Genomic DNA, 16,946 nt, shown 5'->3' with positions numbered 1-16,946 from the left:
ATGTTATGGGATCAATAATCGTAAAGGAAGAAAAGAGGGAGAAGTAGAGAGAAAAGGGGAAAGGAGATGAACTAAAACATTTATATTTTCATTCATAATCCTCCAAAAGAGTAAAAGAGACTAAATACATAGAGCCTGAGCAATCTACAACCCGAAATATGTGAATGGGATAACTATACTAAATGGAATAGGCCCAATAGAATGAGGAACCTAACAACTCCATCCCGCCCCGAAAATAGGCTTGTATTCAAGCCTTAAGGGTAAGTACCTGAGCAGGACTGAAGCACCTGCCCCTGATGTTCCAATCTGTTTTTTCTGCTGCCCAGTTTGTGTAGAAAACCAGAATGAAACCGGACTTAATTGAATCGCTCAATTCACCAAAGCTCAAGTGGCAAGGTAGCCAATGATTCCATAGCCCAAGCCAGAAGAATAATACCAATCCATTCATTAATGGTACCATGGAGTGCAGCTATCCAATCAATTTCCTCACCCCGCAAGCACTGGGAGTAAAGGAGGAGACTTGGGCTTGGTACCACTACCAAGCTTCTTTTGTAAAAGATAGAATGGACAGAAGGAGCAAGTAAATTCACCTTGGTGAGCAAGGTCAATTGACTAGGCTGTTTGTGGTTGCCCTTTTCAATGGTTTGTGTAATCTTCCTTATCCTCCTGCTCAACATTTTCTCAACATTGTAATATTTCTCACAAAAATGTATGTTAGATGCAAACTCATTCCGCCAAAACCAACATTCTTTGAAAGTGTGTTATCAAGTGCTTCCATGGGTATAGCAACAGACTCTTTCCAAATTGATGCAATGAGCAACCATTGAAACATTATGTGTTAATCTACTTGTGTGAGTGAGGTTAACCTGTTGACCTGAACGTATTGCCTATAGGTTTCATATTGTGCTACTGATCGAGAAATATCGATCATCTATTTAAAATGAAATTTGCTAAATGTTGTACGGTTGTCACCAACTATTGCACTCAAACGTCACAAGTTGAATGATTAATTTATTATTTATACGTTTGCTAGGATAAGAAAAGATGTCAATTTATTCATATGTTTATCAAATTACAACCCTTGTGCTTTAGTAGCACAATTATTCCAAGAACATCAGTGAACTCTCAGTTAAGGGTTTCCTTCTTCAGAAATTGACTTGGTCTTAAATTATGTTGAACAGTGGCAAGTCTCCTTGATGCACTTGTTGTGATAACCCAACTTTGCAATCCTTAGTGACATTGCACGAAGGGTCGAACTGGAATTTTGCTTCGACCACAAATTGTACACCTGCATAATATTTACTTGATTATTAACTAGATAATATATATGCATGTGGAAAAGATAAGAAAAAGATGGAGAAAAATTGTAAATAAATGTATGCATGGTTAACTACTATTTTATATTAGCAGAGAATTGATATTCTATTGTTCAATTGGATTCACCAAAGCGAATATATTTTTTAGAAATAAAGCCGTGAGAACAGTAACTACAAACTAAAGAAAGTTGGTGCGAGAACCAAGAAAGCCATCGAGCAACAAAGCCATCGAAAGCAACAAAGCCGTCGAAGCAAATCCACGAGAGGTGGTGGTGTGAACACCCGCACCAAAGCTCTACATACTTCCCACGTCAAAACGCGTTCATGGAAAGTGGCAACATATCCGAAATCATAAGGTTTTGAGGAAATCCATGGAGGTGGAGGGTGGGAAAAATGGGGAAGGGAGAATGGAATTGATGGCTGAGGATTTTGGAAGTTAAAGCACAGATCGAAGACGATGAACGAGAAAATTACAGACACGTGTCATTTTCCCACTCTTCATCCGGTGTCCACGTCTTTGATCGAACGCCCCATATAAACCGACACCCTGCCATCTCCAACCCGTAAGCGATCTCGTCCATCTGATCATCCAACAATGGCATTTGTGTACCAAATAACATGTAGGTCACCACACCAGATCCGTCCTGCTTATGGCCAAATGTCAGACACGTGGTCAACCCATTTGATGCACACGACACGTGGAATGTCATTTGGAAGACACGTGAGCAACCCATGCATTCCACACGACAGGTGGAATGTAAAATGATAGACACGTGTCCAACGTCCAACTGCGGAAAAAGTCTGAGATTACACAAAGTTGGCGGGACCCACCGTCAACCATCTCATGGAGAAGGGCTTCAAATCGTGGTTTCATTTTCTCTTTGCCGGTGGCGAAGGGAACCCACAAGTCCATTGAAGGAAGGTCGGCGGTCTTCTCACAGCCCTCCGGAAGGTCCAGGACGTGTGGAAACGGAATGACGGAGACGACGATGGACGCCTGGTTTGAGAGTTTGGAGCGGATAAACGGTGCGTTTATTTGATGGTGACGATGGTGACTTTTACGCCACCGTTTGATAGTTCCTTTGATATGTCTAGTAGTGGAATGGTGTGGACTTGAGCCATGAAGGGGAATAGCACTACGTGGGGCGGCATTGGAGGCGGCGGCGGTGAGGGTGAGGAAGTAGCCATGATCTCACTACAACCATCAGAATTCGAATGAGTGGGAAAAGATTTTGAGTTAGGTTTTTTATAGAGTTTAAATGTGTTGATTTGTTCATAGGATTTTGTAGAGAGTTTAAGACATAGATTTTGTGAGGCGCCACCTTTGTATTTCAATGTATTTACAATTAATCTAGGATTATATAGGTTTCGATTCTCTATGCGTATACTTTGCCCTATTTTTGCTGAGTGAGTAGATTCTCTTTGCCGATGTGATTACAATTCACTGCACCTAAAGATGATGAAACAAGAATAAAATGTGATTAATTAGGACACATTTTAGTATGTTTCATGGACTTTTCATGGATTCAAATTTGAATTTTTTTGCAACAAAGTATAGGAAAATACAGCAAAGTTGATAGTTTATATCATGTGTGGCACGCTAATAAAACCTAACAAAAAACAAATGCAAACATACGAGGATTCTCCATTTCTTATTGAGCAATTTTTTGATGTATACATCCGCCTGACGTTTATAATTTTTGTTAATATATCTGTTAAAGTGAGACATATTAATTATGTCAACAACTCTTATTATAATGTGTTGATGGCACACTATGAGTCGTGTTATCTTTATACAAATAAAAATTGCTCCTACTTTGTTTGGTTTTTTTTCTGCATTACTTCAATTCTTCTGAACTCTGGTATCAGGACCTTTTTGCATAACACTTGGCATCTTGAATAATACTTTAGGAAGAGATCATCTACTTGAACCATATTTTGTAAACTATATATATGATATAATAGTTTGGTGGTTCGGTTCATTCTTTAAATCATCAATGAGAAAGAATTCAACCATTAACTGCCAGTTTGCAAAATATTATCTAAAAACATGATCTTCAAGGCATTTTCCTACTATATAATATTTGGGGCCGTTGCACACCAGATGCCTGAATAAAACTATGTCAAAATCGACTATGGTGAATATTAAATTATTTTTCCAAGTTCAAATTGGAACTCGTAAAGTAGGAACGATCGTGATGGAGCTGCGTAAGGACAAAAGCTCCTACATCATTCAATGATTTGAAGATATAAAGTGAGGGTTTAGTGATTTGTTGTGTTATTATAGCTTGACGTGTTTTGCGATGTTGGATTTGTTTGTACAGCGGAATATTTCAAGTGAAAAACTTGCTTTTAGAGTGTTTTCGCCCCTCCAAATTGCACCACGTGGGTGATTATATTTTTCAGACTCTAGGTGATCGTAGGACCACATGGGTCCTTATTTCCATCCATGCCTGAGTTCTAACTACTCCAACAGGTGAAATATTGTAAAGATATGTTCCTGTTTACTTTTCTTTCTTCAAACGGGAACCTCATTCACACTTGTATCAATTATATGTGATTAATTATGTATGTTGTACACCTCTCCCCAAAACGTAACCTCTAGTCACGATGGACTCTAAAAACAACTCCCTTACAAGCATAATGTATCTCAATATGGCTAACACTCTTCCTTACATCATGAACAAGTAAATTTTTTTTTTTTGGTAAATACAACTAATTTCTCTGTAATTTATGGCGGTCATGCATTGTTACATATATATATATATATGTATATATGTGCATGCGTAAAACATCTCTTAGACGCCCTACATTTTGTGGCATTGGCACCATATTGATGTAAAATGGTAGCACAGTGAATCAAAGGGGATGCTCCCCACTTTCCATAAATGAACTCAAAAATAGGACATTGTCATGAACACTTCACAGAACATCACATGGGAGTCTCCTTCAGTTACGTCACTACCCTGCTAGTAACTATATGTTCAAATAATGCAGGAGGAGAGAGAGAGAGAGAGAGAGAGAGAGAGAGAGAGAGAGAGAGAGAGAGAGAGAGAGAGAGAGAGAGAGAGAGATGAAAAACTTTGAACAGAAGTAGTACTCTTGGGGAGGTCAGAAAACAAATCTAGATAAAAGGGCAATTCAAAAATCCAAGAAGCAAAAACATGAGGGGTCCTCTCATTTTGTTTTTTCTCCTCATAAAGACCATGACCTCTCTCCTTTTTCTTTTCTTTACATGAAAATAAAGCTTTTGAGTGCAACTTCTAGCATAATTGAGTCCCATTCAAAAACCTCCATTCATAGGTCACTCTCCAAATACCCTTTTAACACCATCACACACACACACACACACCCTCCCTTTTTCCCATACATGAAGAGATGGACGGTTAATGGAGCAAGAAAGCAACACACATCAAACCCTCTTCTGTTTTCTCCATCCCTCTTTATATTTCTACTACTTCCTCTCCTCCATTACTATATAATCCAACCAAGCTAGGCAGATAGATACACATATATAGTAAGCATATTTCCAGACTATCGTCCTTACAAAGTAAATAATGGAGGATTTGTTGGGCGATGGTTGAGACGTCCATTTTTGCTGTCCTTAGATACCAATCTCTTTAACCAAAAAAATTACCCACTTCCCACTTCTGCAATTCTTCCTTCCTGTTGCCAACTGCAACCCCAAAAGAAAAACTCAAAGTCGAGAAGTAATTGTATTCTTTTTGTGTATATATCCCTAATCTTCCATTCCTACTTTGCTTTGTTTTCTTTTAAAAGTTGGTTTACTGGTCTTAAACAAAAATAAAGCTCACACGTAACTCAATAGGTTAATCTATGTCTATTGCTTTATTGCAAATATGGTTGTCAACTGATCTTGATCATGCTTTTAGCTAGAGAGTGGTTTTTTGGTTTTTTCTTGGCTAGCTAGCTGACAGAAAGAACCACAATTCATCTATTTGAAGGGGTTTTTGCCATTTTTCATCAGTGCAACAATGGAGTACACAGTAAGAGGATATTCAGATCCTTAAAAGAATATTGTCTCCAATAAAAAGTCCTTATATAGTATATCTTTAAATGTAAGGACTAAAAATTAAATAAATCGTTATTATTTTGGTTGGAGTATGGTTGTCATTGATCTAAAAAAAAATAAGAACAAAAAAATAAAAAAATATAAAAAAAATAAAAAAAAAGCACAACCCTTGTGCTTTAGTAGCACAATTATTCCAAGAACATCAGTGAACTCTCAGTTAAGGATTTCCTTCTTCAGAAATTGACTTGGTCGTAAATTCTGCCGAACAGTGACAAGTCTCCTTGATGCACTTGCAGTGATAACCCAACTTGTCGCAATCCTTGGCGACTTTGCATGAAGGGTCGAACTGGAATTTTGCTTCGACCACAAATTGTACACCTGCATAATATTTACTTGATTATTAACTAGAAAATATATATGCATGTGGAAAAGATAAGAAAAAGATGGAGAAAAATTGTAAATAAATGTATGCATGGTTAACTACTATTTCAATTGGATTCACCAAAGCGAATATATTTTTTAGAAACAAAGCCGTGAGAATAGTAACTACAAACTAAAGAAAGTTGGTGCAAGAAACCATCAGCAACAAAGCCATCGAAGGCAACAAAGCCGTGAAGCAAATCCATGAACACCCGCACCAAAGCTCTACATACTTTCCGCGTCAAAACGCGTTCATGGAAAGTGGCAACATATCCAAAATCATAAGGTTTTGAGGAAATCCATGGAGGTGGAGGGTGCGAAAAATGGGAAAGGGAGAATGGAATTGATGGCTGAGGATTTTGGAAGTTAAAGCACAGATCGGAGACGATGAACGAAAAAAAATGCAGGGGAAACTAAACTCAAAACCGCTACTAGGATTAGGCTTGCTCAAGCTTCGATTCCATTTTACAGTAAGTGAAGAAAAAAAATAAGTGTTCGGATTGTATATGTTACCGCTAGATCCAGCAAGGAAGATGAGCGCGATGATGAAAGCTACTTTGAGACTTTTCTCCATCTCTTCAGTTGTTGACAGCAAAAGCAAAAGAATCTGATAGTTCTGCTTTGAGTATAATTTTCTGCAAGTATAAGATATATATAAGAGCTTTAAGTGAAGAGGAAATTGAGGAATGGTCCCTTAACTATCCTAGAATTGCAGCTTAGTCCCTACACTAAAAAATCATTATATTTGATCCTTGAACTTGATAAGATGTGGAGGGTTAGCCCTTCATTATCAATTCCGTTAGTTTCACCTATATATATATACATATATTTATATAATAGAAAAGATGAAAATCACAACAAAAATTGCAGGCCTACCTCATCCACCAACAACCGCAGCCGACCCCAACCTGTAGCCCGCGGAGCACAGCCTTCACCCAAACCCCGAACCTGCATCCCACAAAATTCTTGAATCTTACCTTTCGAGACAGCGTGGATGGATGTCATTGTGAATTCGTTTACCAAGGGAGACGTGTTCGAAATTTGGATTAGAAACTTTCATTTGTTTTGGTTGTTTGGAGAGTGCTAAAATGCTGTGGCTGGGGTTTGGAGGAGGCGAGGCAGGAGGGAAGACGGGAGAGAGAGAGAGAGAGACAGAGAGTTAGGTATTATTTTTTTATTTTTTTACTTTCTCTATGTTTGTATTTATTTTAATTTTGAATTTTTAAGCCACATGGCATTTAGTTAACAAAAATACGGAGCCCACAAAGACCACGTCATCAAACTAACAGAAAATCTCACGGTGTTACCGTGTTAGTATGGAGGGACCAATGCTCTACAATTTGTTAAGTTCAAGGACCAAATCTAATGAATTTTAAGTTAAAGACCAAACTACATTTCAATCATAGTTCAGGAACCATTCCTCCAATTTCCTCTTAAGTTTAACTCCATGTGTCAACAAAAGAAGTAAAGGTAAAAAAATTAAGTTGAATTAGATTGCAAATATGCCTAAAATAATCAGGTGTTTAAATCTAGTAAGATATGAACTAAAGATAATTTTTATTTAATTATTGAAGTACTCGTGCTTTCCATTTTCCAAACCTACAATCAAAATATAGCTGAAAATGTAAATTATTTTCTATAAATAAATTGTTTACCGAAGGCTAGATTCAACGAATGAAATGCATCATGAACTTTCTATACTATATATTAATACTTTCTATAGCCATTATTTCTTACTGCATCTATTATTTACGGTAGTACTATCAGCGCATTCATTTTTATTTTGCACACCGTTCTCTCAATTTTCAACCGTCGGATTATCGAATGAATTAAAAAAATTCAATAAGATAAGAATAACAAAGACGTGTGAGATATAAAAATAGTTGCGTGAACATCATTATCCCATAGAGAAAGACCAAATGATACATCGATTTCTTGTTGCAGCTATTACTTCCGGGAGAAGAATCAACAGTTTCCAAATGAAGGGTCCAGATTCATTTTGTTTTCAAATTTCTTTTACAAGTTCAACTTGAAAGCTACGGTTACTGCTGCTCTCTCTCTTGTTTCAAATGGCTAGATTGATGTTTTTTCAATTTGGCCGTTGCTCTCTTTTTTTAATTAAAAATAATTTATTAATCAATTAAAAATAATTTATTAATTAATTATTTTTCCAAGTTCAAATTGGAAGGAACAATCGTGATGGAGCTGCGTAAGGACAAAAGCTCCTACATCATTCAATGATTTGAAGATATAAATTGAGGGTTTAGTGATTTGTTGTGTTATTATAGCTTGACGTGTTTTGAGATATTGGATTTGTTGTACAGCGGAATATTTCAAGTGAAAAACTTGCTTTTAGAGTGTTTTCGTCCCTCCAAATTCCACCACGTGGGTGATTCTATTTTTCAGACTCCAGGTGATCGTAGGACCACATGGGTCCTTATTTCCATCTACGCCTGAGTCCTGACTACTCCAACAGGTGAAATATTGTAAAGATATGTTCCTATTTAATTTTCTTTCATCAAACAGGAACCTCACTCACACTTGTATCAATTATACTTGATTAATTACGTATGTTGTACACCTCTCCCCAAAACGTAATCTCTAGTCACGATGGACTCTAAAAACAACTCCCTTACAAGCATAATGTATCTCAATATGGCTAACACTCTTCCTCACATCATGAACAAGTAAATTCTTATTTTTGGTAAATACAACTAATTTCTCTGTAATTTATGGCGGTCATGCATTGTTACATATATATATATATATATATATATATATATATATATGTGCATGCGTAAAACATCTCTTAGACGCCCTACATTTTGTGGCATTGGCACCATATTGATGTAAAATGGTAGCACAGTGAATCAAAGGGGATGCTCCCCACTTTCCATAAATGAACTCAAAAATAGGACATTGTCATGAACACTTCACAGAACATCACATGGGAGTCTCCTTCAGTTACGTCACTACCCTGTTAGTAACTATATGTTCAAATAATGCAGGAGAGAGAGAGAGAGAGAGAGAGAGAGAGAGAGAGAGAGAGAGAGATGAAAAACTTTGAACAGAAGTAGTACTCTTGGGGAGGTCAGAAAACAAATCTAGATAAAAGGGCAATTCAAAAATCCAAGAAGCAAAAACATGAGGGGTCCTCTCATTTTGTTTTTTCTCTTCATAAAGACCATGACCTTCCTCTCCTTTTTCTTTTCTTACATGAAAATAAAGCTCTTGAGTGCAACTTCTAGCATAAATGGATCCCGTTCAAAAACCTCCATTCATAAAAATAGGCCACTCTCCAAATACCCTTTTAACACCATCGCACACACACACCTTCCCTTTTTCCCATACATGAAGAGATGGACGGTTAATGGAGCAAGAAAGCAACACACATCAAACCCTCTTCTGTTTTCTCCATCCCTCTTTATATTTCTACTACTTCCTCTCCTCCATTACTATATAATCCAACCAAGCTAGGTTGGTAGATACACTTATATAGTAAGTATATTTCTAGACTATCATCCTTACAAACCAAATAATGGAGGATGCATGTGTTGGGTGATGGTTGAGACGTCCATTTTTGCTGTCCTTAAATACCAATCTCTTTAACCAAAAAAGTTACCCACTTCCCACTTCTGCAATTCTTCCTTCCTGTTGCCAACTGCAACCCCAAAAGAAAAACTCAAAGTCGAGAAATAATTGTATTCTTTTTGTGTATATATGCCTAATCTTCCATTCCTACTTTGCTTTGTTTTCTTTTAAAAGTTGGTTTACTGGTCTTAAACAAAAATAAAGCTCACACGTAACTCAATAGGTTAATCTATGTCTATTGCTTTATTGCAAATATGGTTGTCAACTGATCTTGATCATGCTTTTAGCTAGAGAGTGGTTTTTTGGTTTTTTCTTGGCTAGCTAGCTGACAGAAAGAACCACAATTCATCTATTTGGAGGGGTTTTTGCCATTTTTCATCAGTACAACAATGGAGTACACAGTAAGAGGATATCCAGATCCTGAAAAGAATATTGTCTCCAATAAAAAGTCCTTATAGTATATCTTTAAATATAAGGACTAAAAAATTAAATAAATCGTTATTATTTTGGTTGGAGTCATTGATCTAAAAACATTAAGAAGAAGGAAAAAAAAAAAAAGAACAAAGAAGGTACCATTGGATTCCCATCCGTTTTTTTTTTTTCAAAAAAATAAAAAATAAAGAGAGGAAAGCCTTCACGTGGGTGAGGCTTTTGTCCCACACAAAATTAATCTCAGCCCCGATTTAAGAGTCCCTGTATGTGGCGATTTTTGTGTGTACTCCAGTGAGACACTATACTATTGGGACAACTACTCCACCCCATTAGAAGTTCTACAGTCCTTATATATAGGAACATATGGTTGAGATCTATTGATGGAAATGTGGACCACCGACCACAATAAGGTTAAAGTTTTTCATGAATGACATTATTGTTTCATTACGAGGGAAAAAAACTATATAGTACTGGCTAGGTGACATGGTTTTTGAGTTGACAGTAGCAAGTCTCATACAAGTAAAAACACAAATTATGTCGAGGCTCCTAGTTTAACGTCTCATTCGAAACAACGCTCATGCTTCGGAACTTCGTGGAGCATCTGCAGTGTTAAAAAGGCATCTGAGAGATGCTCTAAAACAGAATAATCAAGCAACTTAGAACCAAAAATGATAACACGATATGAACATCTACGATGCACAAGTAAAAGCTCTTGAAAAAATTCTACATAATTAAGGAAGCTCTTGTTCAGAATCTGCTCAAAGAAAGTTAAAAACACCCAAATGATTGTGAATTGGGTAAACATGTGATACTGATATGTTTTAGTAGTCTACAGTTATATACGATTATACATAATTTCGTGCAAACTCGTTCAACTTGGGTGTTGAATTGGTTTTGATGTATCAAGCTTAGAAAGAAACAGTCAAAGTTATTACCTGTTTGATATAATTTTGGTTTTTTTTTAATTTCAATGCTTGTCACAATCAGCTTTAGAGCCCTCCTGCTGTATACAATTTGACAATTTTGGGGATGAATGAATTTTGGAATCGCAATTGGAAATTCAGGAATTTGTTTTCAAAGTTTGAATCTTTACCCAAGTTGGAATCGCAAGTTTCATATTGTGCTACTGATCGAGAAATATCGATCATCTATTTAAAACGAAATTTGCTAAATGTTGTACTGTTGTCACCAACTATTGCACTCAAACGCTTCAAGTTGAATGATTAATTATTATTTATATGCTTGCTAGGATAAGGAAAAGATGTCAATTTATTCATATGTTTATCAAATTACAACCCTTGTGCTTTAGTAGCACAATTATTCCAAGAACATCAGTGAACTCTCAGTTAAGGGTTTCCTTCTTCAGAAATTAACTTGGTCTTAAATTCTGCTGAATAGTGGCAAGTCTCCTTGATGCATTTGCAGTGATAACCCAACTTGTTGCAATCCTTAGCGACTTTGCATGAAGGGTCGAACTGGAATTTTGCTTCGACCCCGAATTGTACACGTGCATAATTTTGCTTCGACCCCAATTTGTGGAATCTTAAAAAGCTCCCAACATTTCCAGCACAAAAGCCACCAAAATTATGATTAAAAGAAAATTATTATTAGTACTTCAAAAAATATAATTGTGCATTAAAAAAAAAATACTTATACAAGGATTGCACAATAAAATATCCTACATATAGTAATATATTTAAATATATACATATTGATAGTATTGCCAATTGATTTTAAGGTAGAATATCAATTTTCTTCATAATATTAGAGCAGACTGTCATGCGTGAAGGTCAACGACTACACTTGCTCTATAACATCTTTGTGTTGTCCACATGTTCGGTACACTTAAGAGGGCATGTTGAGAGTATCAGTCTCACATCGGAAAACAAATGACCATGCATGTGCTTACAAATAAATAGATTACTTTCCATATTGTTCATTAATTTTACGAAAAATCTGAATTTTTTTGCATATATAAAAATACATATAATATAAATATTCTGCATGACGTAAACAAAAAATTCAAAACAAAATTGTAGCAAAGATCCTCTCATGATGGTCATGGTGGTTGGTGACCAAATCCACCATTACTTTCGTGTCCTCCTCGAGATTCTCACATTCTCATATTTCTTGAAAAAAGAAGACGATGTTTTTGTAATTTTACTGAATGGACAAGCGCAGGGAATGTTGGATTCCTTATGGTCTCAAGCAAGGGATTTCCCTGTTCCACATACATACTGACCGTTTTGTGTCCAATATTTGAGAAAAATTCAATAAATATCACCGGATAAAATAAAATAAAAATGAAATAACACCCGTCTCTAGGTAAATGATATGTATGACTCAAAGAAATTTGGTTCGATTTGTAGGAATGTTTATAATATTATTCAGCATTTTATTTTTTGTTTTCTTGATTACCCAATTAACGCTCCTAATCGCAGAAGATACAAATTCATTGCTTTATTTTTAATTTTTTAATAATATTTATCATGCAATGGGGATTATGAGATTATCTTTACAATAAAGAGATTATGTCATTATCAATTTCAATCTCATTCTTTGTCTATCTTTTTCATCACGCAATTAAAAAAGCAAAATAATTGCGATAAAGATTTACCCTTACAGTGCTAGAAACAACCAATTTTCTTGTAAGGATCCGAGTACCAAATGGTCCAGGAATGGACGGCCATGGTTAATCCTTGAGATCTAATGGCTGATGGAAATAGAGAATTTTTTTTACTAATTTAAATCCATTGTAAAAACGAAAAAGTAGTGTGCATAGTTTCGAAAAAAAAAAAAAGAAAAAAAAAAAGAAGAAAAGAAGAGTAGTCTGCATTGCGATGAATGAGGGGAAGAGCCCTCCATAAACTTGTAAAGACTGTAAAAGCAATAGGCCATGCATGTGGTATCGTGATGAATGACTCAGCATGGGGTCCTCTACGAATTTACATTTTTTTTAGTGGTCTTTTTGGGACTGTTTTTGGATTGGTGTTTGTCAAGCTGACTGTAGGGGAAATGATCCAATAAACTTGTATTCGGAAACCAAGTCCAACATACATGCGCTTGCCTTGGCCCTTGGGCTTAGTGTTGGTGTTCTGTTCTAGCATTTTTCTTTCGGATGTAAAAGTGCAAAAACTTAGTCATGTGTTATTACAGTATAGTGATATTCATATTCGCTTTTAAGCGAGAGATCTTTCATTTTGTTATCGTCAAAAACAAATTTGAACCAAATTATTATGACTTGTCCATTATGAGATTTAGCTCATTCTCACACTCATTAGTATAGGTAATGCTAAATGTGGCAAAGAACGTGAACACTCAAATTCGACTCACGTAAATAACAAAAATGATCGACTTAGTTTGATACCTAACTGTCCCATTAGATAGCGTAGCCTAAATATACCACGCACCATGTTTTCTTTATTTTGTGCAAGAACAAATAGAGAAAGAAATCATATTTGGGCTCAAACAACTTTATCTAATTCAACCAAGGAAGGGAGAGGATATTTGGGCTCACCTCGGGCTTTCAGCTAGGTCCATGTGCAGAAAGAAACTCGTACAAGGAAAAAGTTAGTGGAATCTTCGCCATATATTTATTTTAAAATTTCGCGGGGTTTTTGTAGTAAGACTTGCTGCTGCCTTGAAAGTCTTTACATGCCACCAAAAATAGTAGCTCCACCGATTTCTATATGACTCGCTTCAACCTCTCTCTCTCTCTCTGAAAGAAGCAGAAGCATACAGTCACTGCCTCTCTCTATAAATTGGAGCAGAAGCTCCCCATTAATCACCACTAACCTTCTCAATCACCCTCCCCCCTCTCTCTCTCTCTCTTTCTCCCCCCCCCCCCCCTCTCTCTCTCTGTAAAGAAAGCAGAAGCACAGTCACCTCTCTCTAAATTGGAAGCCGAAGCCCACTCACCTTCAGGCAATCACCCTTCCCTCTCCCTCTCCCTCCGATCCCTCCAGATGATACCACATGGCTTCACTTTTGGTGTTCATAACCTTCTTGTTGCTCCGGCTCTGCACTGTCCAAGCAGTGGTTCTAACGCTGCGGCCTGCAGTCTCCCCCATTTATCCGGTCGACTTACACCAGGTTCGTCTACGGGATCACGTAAGACACGTGAAAATATTCAAACATGTTGTCGGCGGCGGGGTCAACATATCGATGTCCTATACGTTGTGTTCGAATTAACTTTCATTACCGCTGTAAGTTTACTAATTAACTTTGCTTTGATGGGTTTTTTATGGTTTAGCAATGGCAGAAAAGTAGTAAATTTTTTTACCAAGTCTCTGTGTGTCCTTTACCACTTCTTGAACTACTGAAATTTTGTTTTGTTATGTGTAGGTAAATATCGCCATTCCAAAATCTGTAACTACCGGTATTGGAGCAGGGAGACAAATCTATGAAGTCCCCAGTTTCATCAGGTTTGCCTCTCCACCTCTCTCCCTCTCTTTCTATCCGTCGTAAATAAAAAATCAGAATAACGGTTATGTCGATTGTTTTTCAGCATGGCCAACGCATTTCCTCCAGTCAGTTTAAATTTTCCCGATGGATGTGAACGTAAGTTTTGGCAAAAATGAAGGCAGTAACTTGTTAAGGAACGGATGTACCAACTTGCTAGTTGGATTACTGGAGGTGCAATTGTATTGGATTTTATGTAAATAAACCTCAAAAGTTATAAAATTTCCACTTTCTGCTGTTGAATCTGTCTGCCTCTGCCCACTTCTGATAATAATACTCATATACTGTCGATCTTATTAACCAAAATAAACTGAATTAGTTGGAAACAGGTGGGACTTATCTTCAAAACAGTTAGTGGTAGTTGGAGTTAAGGGTAAAGGGTAAAAATGTAAAACTGTGCAACATAGTCTCTATATAAGTAGAGTCTTAGAGACTTAGAGACTCATGATGTAATATTTCCTTTTACTCAGAATATATGATTGAAAGCTCTCTCTCCTCTTCTTCGATTCCTTTAGTTTCTTCTTCTTTAAGATTTCTGTAATTCAATAGCGTTAATAGATCTTGCCATCGATGTACACTTCACAGTCGTGGACCGAATCTTCAATTTCATCAAGAAAGTAATTTGAGGAGGAAAAGAAAAGATGATGAATATATCGATTGAAAAATCGGATTGGAGTGTTGATTGCAGTAAACACTCCAATGCGAATGTTATGGGATCAATAATCGTAAAGGAAGAAAAGAGGGAGAAGTAGAGAGAAAAGGGGAAAGGAGATGAACTAAAACATTTATATTTTCATTCATAATCCTCCAAAAGAGTAAAAGAGACTAAATACATAGAGCCTGAGCAATCTACAACCCGAAATATGTGAATGGGATAACTATACTAAATGGAATAGGCCCAATAGAATGAGGAACCTAACAACTCCATCTCGCCCCTAGGATTCGGCTACTAAACTCAAAACCACTACTAGGATTCGGCTTGCTCAAGCTTCGATTCCATTTTACAGTAAGTGAAGAAAAAAAAAAAAAAAAAGTGTTTGGATTGTATATTTTACCGCTAGATCCAGCAAGGAAGATGAGCACGATGATGAAAGCTACTTTGAGACTTTTCTCCATCTCTTCAGTTGTTGACAGCAAAAGCAAAAGAATCTGATAGTTCTGCTTTGAGTATAATTTTCTGCAAATATAAGATTATATAGAGCTTTAAGTGTAGAGGAAATGGAGGAATGGTCCCTTAACTATCCTAGAATTGCAGCTTAGTCCCTACACTAAAAAAATCATTATATTTGGTCCTTGAACTTGGAAAGATGTGGAGCGTTAGTCCTTCATTACCAATTCCGTTAGTTTTAGTTAAAAGTGTTTACATGTTAGTTTCACACACACACATATATATATATATATATATATATAATAGAAAAGATGAAAATTACAACAAAAATTGCAGGCCTACCTCATCCACCAACAACCGCAGCCGACTCCAACCTGTAGCCCACGGAGCTCAGCCTTCACCCAAACCCCGAACCTGCATCCCACAAAATTCTTAAATCTTACCTTTCGAGACAGCGTGGATGGATGTCATTGTGAATTCGTTTACAAAGGGAGACGTGTTCGACATTTGGTTTACAAACTTTCTTTTGTTTTGGTTGTTTGGAGAGTGCTACAATGCTGTGGCTGGGGTTTGGAGGAGGCGAGGCAGAAGGGAAGACGAGAGAGAGAGAGATAGCTTTTATGTTTTTATTTTTTTACTTTCTCTATGTTTGTATTTATTTTAAATTTGAATTTTTTAAGCCACGTGGCATTTAGTTAACAAAAATATGGAGTCCACAAAGACCACGTCATCAAACTAACGGAAAATCTCACTATTTTACCGTGTTAGTATGGATGGACCAATGCTCTACAATTTGTTAAGTTCAAGGACCAAATCTAATGAATTTTAAGTATAAGGACCAAAACTACATTTCGATCATAGTTCAAGGACCATTTCTCCAATTTCCTCTTAAGTTTAACTCCATGTGTAAACAAAAGAAGTAAAGGTAAAAAAATTTAGCTGAATTAGATTGCAAATATGCCTAAAATAATCAGGTGTTTAAATTTAGTAAGATATGAACTAAAGATAATTTTTATTTAATTATTGAAGTACTCGTGCTTTCCATTTTCCAAACCTACAATCAAAATATAGCTGAAAATGTAAATTACTTTCTATAAATAAATTGTTTACCGATGGCTATATTCAACGAATGAAATGCATCATGAACTTTCTATACCATATATTAATACTTTCTATAGCCATTATTTCTTACTGCATCTATTATTTACGGTAGTACTATCCGCGCACTCATTTTTATTTTGCACACCATTCTTTCAATTTTCAACCGTCGGATTATCGAATGAATTAAAAAAATTCAATAAGATAAGAATAACAAAGACGTATGAGATATAAAAATAGTTGTGTGAACATCATTATCCCATAGAGAAAGACCAAATGATACATTGATTTCTTGTTGCAGCTATTACTTCCGGGAGAAGAATCAACAGTTTCCAAATGAAGGGTCCAGATTCATTTTCTTTTCAAATTTCTTTTACAAGTTCAACTTGAAAGCTACGGTTACTGCTGCTCTCTCTCTTGTTTCAAATGGCTAGATTGATGTTTTTTCAATTTGGCCGTTGCTCTCTTTTTTTTTTTTTTTTTTTGC

The 16,946-nt window shown here is 36.3% G+C and overlaps 1 long non-coding RNA gene across 1 annotated transcript; it reads right to left on the bottom strand.

Annotated features, from left to right (window-relative positions):
• Positions 1-15,025: 15,025 nt before the first annotated feature.
• LOC125471796 lies at positions 15,026-16,162 on the bottom strand. Its single transcript, XR_007253882.1, has 2 exons — positions 15,704-16,162; positions 15,026-15,430 (listed from the first exon to the last, which is right to left on the bottom strand). It is a non-coding gene; the product is annotated as an uncharacterized LOC125471796 (long non-coding RNA).
• Positions 16,163-16,946: the final 784 nt, after the last annotated feature.

Source organism: the organism of the source record quoted next, unplaced genomic scaffold, assembly GCF_019419815.1.
Source record: "Pyrus x bretschneideri cultivar Hongxiangsu unplaced genomic scaffold, Pyrus_bretschneideri_v1 Contig61, whole genome shotgun sequence".
Taxonomy (NCBI): domain Eukaryota; kingdom Viridiplantae; phylum Streptophyta; class Magnoliopsida; order Rosales; family Rosaceae; genus Pyrus; species Pyrus x bretschneideri.
The sequence above is the reverse complement of the archived record's forward strand: the minus strand, read 5'-3'. Positions and strand labels throughout refer to the sequence as shown.